Raw genomic sequence first — 3376 nt, forward strand, 5'->3', positions numbered from 1 at the left:
CACACTTATGTGCAGTATTGTGGGTCGGCAGCCATCTTGGTACAGGCAGTGCAGCCTCCCTGAAGGAACAGTATGAAATCTGCACAATAGCGCTCTCCCCTTTCAACACTTTTTATATACAAATAGGATAATAATGATAAAACTCCCACATAGTCCATCAAAATGGGATGTAGTCACCATCCTGGCGGTCAGCATACTGCCGCCGGGATCCCGGCCACCAGAATGCCGGCAAGGGGCCGAGGGCTATTCCCACTCCTGGGTGTCCATGACACCCATTGAGTGGGAATAGAACCTGTGGCGAGCGCAGCAAGCCACCAAGCCCGCGATGTGGAGAACGCTGCGAGCCCGCAAGGAGCTTCGTTTCACTTGCCCCCCTGCCTGCATTCTGGCAGCCAGGGATCCTGACGTTGGTATGCTGACCACCAGGATCCCGGCTGACAGTCAACCATACCCAATGCACCTGAATGACTACTTGTGCCCGGTGTAGGATTTTTAAGTATGTGTAGTTTACTGTATGCAAGGATTTAAAACCTTATAGGAACTGAGATTTAAGGTGTATTACAAGTAGTTTAAAAAAAAAGTTTATTTTATGGCAGTAGTTTCCAAACTGGGGGCCGTGACACCCTGGGGTGCCTCGGGAAAGGGGGGGGGGGGGGTTAGGGGGACTTTGCAGTAGTGCCATAGTTTGGTGGTCCAGGACCAATTCAGAGTATTTCTACTTAATTAAATTGGTAAAACCAGTCCCTCACCACATAACTGAACCTATGGATGACATATTATAAACACAATTGACTTCATTTTATTTGTTTTTCTGAATTTTAAAAAAGAAACTTTGGCCTAGGGGTGCCGTGAAATGAATTCTGATACTCTAGTGCAGGGGCGTCACACCCGCGGCCCGCATGCCTCCCCTACCGCATCCTTTTGTGGCCCACCGGCAGGGGTCCTTTAGTGGCCTGACCACCTTGCTTGTAGAGAGGGCAGGAGAGTGCAGCGCGTGCTTATCCTGCTCCTCAGTCCGGTCTCCAGCGCACTTGTGCAGGGCCCGAGGTTCAGGCGGGCCCCAAGTATTAAGGACAGAAATAATGGGGCCACAGTGCCAATATTGTTTTATAAAGTGTATGCTCCAGCTGCTCAATTTAAGCAGGAAAACAATTAACAGGCCACCTAAACCCTCCCCACTCCTTTTACCCCATCCCTTTGTCCAGTCCCTGTGGTCCATACGGTATTGCCATCATTATGCATGTCGCTGCGCTCTGGCTTTTCTGTTTGTCCCTGCCACCACCACCGAAGAGCCGGGTAGCCCAGTATGAAAACCACCTGCCGGGCTCACTGACAGGCTGAGTCAAAGGCTCTATTTTTTTTAAAAGATCCCCTCTGCCAAGTTAAGGGAGGTTGAGGGGACCCCAGAAATATCAGTGTAGTGGGCCCCAAGATTTCTGTTGCTGGCCCTGACCCTAACCCATACCCCTAAACTATCCGTAATGGCTGCAGTAAAAGTCAATGTTTCTATGTATATAGTGTATTGCAAGAAATTATCTGCGAATCCAATGGTACCGTAAGTCCGGTATATACTTGCACTTCTTTGCGGGGCGAGAACTTCTTCCCTAAGTTAATTCAGCTCTATGAATAGAAGTTGTGTGAACCCTGTGCATAAGTCATAGAAAGGGTTAATCTTTGCAGTTTGTCACACAAATTACATTGTTGCATTTTTTCCAGAAGTAGAGCTGGGAGCTGTAACCCACAGACCAGCTGCAATAATTATGCTGGGTACACACTAGTCCAGTGGTTCTCAAACTGAACCCTGGGGTGCCTCAGGACACTTGCAGGGGTGCCTTGGATTGGTGGTCCAGGACCAATTCAAAATATTTATAGTTAGTGTTATAGGTAAAACCAGTGCTGGTGGCTGGCAATCATAACATATGTACACAAACTGAAACAAATCCTGTCCCCTACCACAGGGCCAGTGCTAGGGGGTTTGGCGCCTCACTGCAAACTATAAATTTGCGCCCTCTCTACAATACTTAATAAAAGGAAAGCGCGCGCCTTCAAAAAGTAAGTTTGGTATCACAAGGAACAGGCATGGCCACAAAATAGCATCCCAATTCAAAGTACGCCACACAGTAGCACAATCTTAATGTCATTTCACTGCATGTAGTAGTAATAATAATAATGCCCACAGTAAAAGTGCCCTTTATACACTTGCCCACCATATCAGTGCCGCTTATACACATAATAATGCCAACAGTAGCAGTGCCGCTTATATACATGCCCACGGTAGCAGTGCAGCTTATACACATGCCCATGGTAGCAGTTGCACATATACACATGCCCATGGTAGCAGTGCCACTTATACACATGCCACGGTAGCAGTGTCACTTATATACATGCCCACAGTAGCAGTGCTGCTTACACACATGCTCACGGTAGCAGTGCCACTTATACACATGCCCATGGTAGCAATGCCACTTATACACATGCCCACGGAAGCAGTGTCGCTTTATCTGTGCTGCTTACATACATGCCCATGATAGCAGGGCTACTTATATACATGCCGACAATAGCAGTGCTGCTCACATACATGCCCACAGTAGCAGTGCCACATATATATATGCCCACGGTTGCAATGCCACTTATACTCATATGCACGGTATCTGTGCCACTTATGTACATGCCCACAGTATCAGTGCCACTTATACACATGCCTACGGTATCTGTGCCGCTTATATACATTCCCACGGTAGCAGTGCCACTTATAAACATACCCACGGTAATATTGCCACTTATGTACATTCCCACGGTAGCAGTGCCACTTATACACATGCCCACGGTAGCAATGCCACTTATACTCATACCCACGGTATCTGTGCTGCTTATATACATGCCCACAGTATCAGTGCCACTACTCTACTGGGAGGGGGGAATGCATACCTCCCAACTGTCCCGATTTTAGCGGGACAATCCCTTTTTTGGGGTCTGTCCCGCTGTCCCTCCCGCGGGCCGCAGTGTCCCACAGTGGGGGGGGGGGGGGGCAGTAGGGAGGCTCCTGATCAGTCACTGCTCTGCTCAGTTAAGAGCAGAGCAGCGGTGAATAGACACTGTGCGCAACTTTTCCGTGAGTTAGAGGGAGAGGGGGCATGCCAGCAGCTCACAGAGGGCTGGCCATGCCCCCTCAGTGATGAAAACTGGGCGTGGCTCGTGACCACGGACCCACCCACGAGCCACACCCCTTTTTTGGGCGCGGGCGCGCTACGCACGCCAAGATGTCCCTCCTTCCTGTACTTCAATGTTGGGAGGTATGGGAACGGAGAGGAGATCAGTGGGTGGTCCGCTGAAGCGCTGCCTGTCAGAAACTGACAGGTGCAGCGGAGCCAGCAGC

The sequence above is a fragment of the Pseudophryne corroboree genome, chromosome 1, assembly GCF_028390025.1.
Source record: "Pseudophryne corroboree isolate aPseCor3 chromosome 1, aPseCor3.hap2, whole genome shotgun sequence".
NCBI lineage: Eukaryota > Metazoa > Chordata > Amphibia > Anura > Myobatrachidae > Pseudophryne > Pseudophryne corroboree.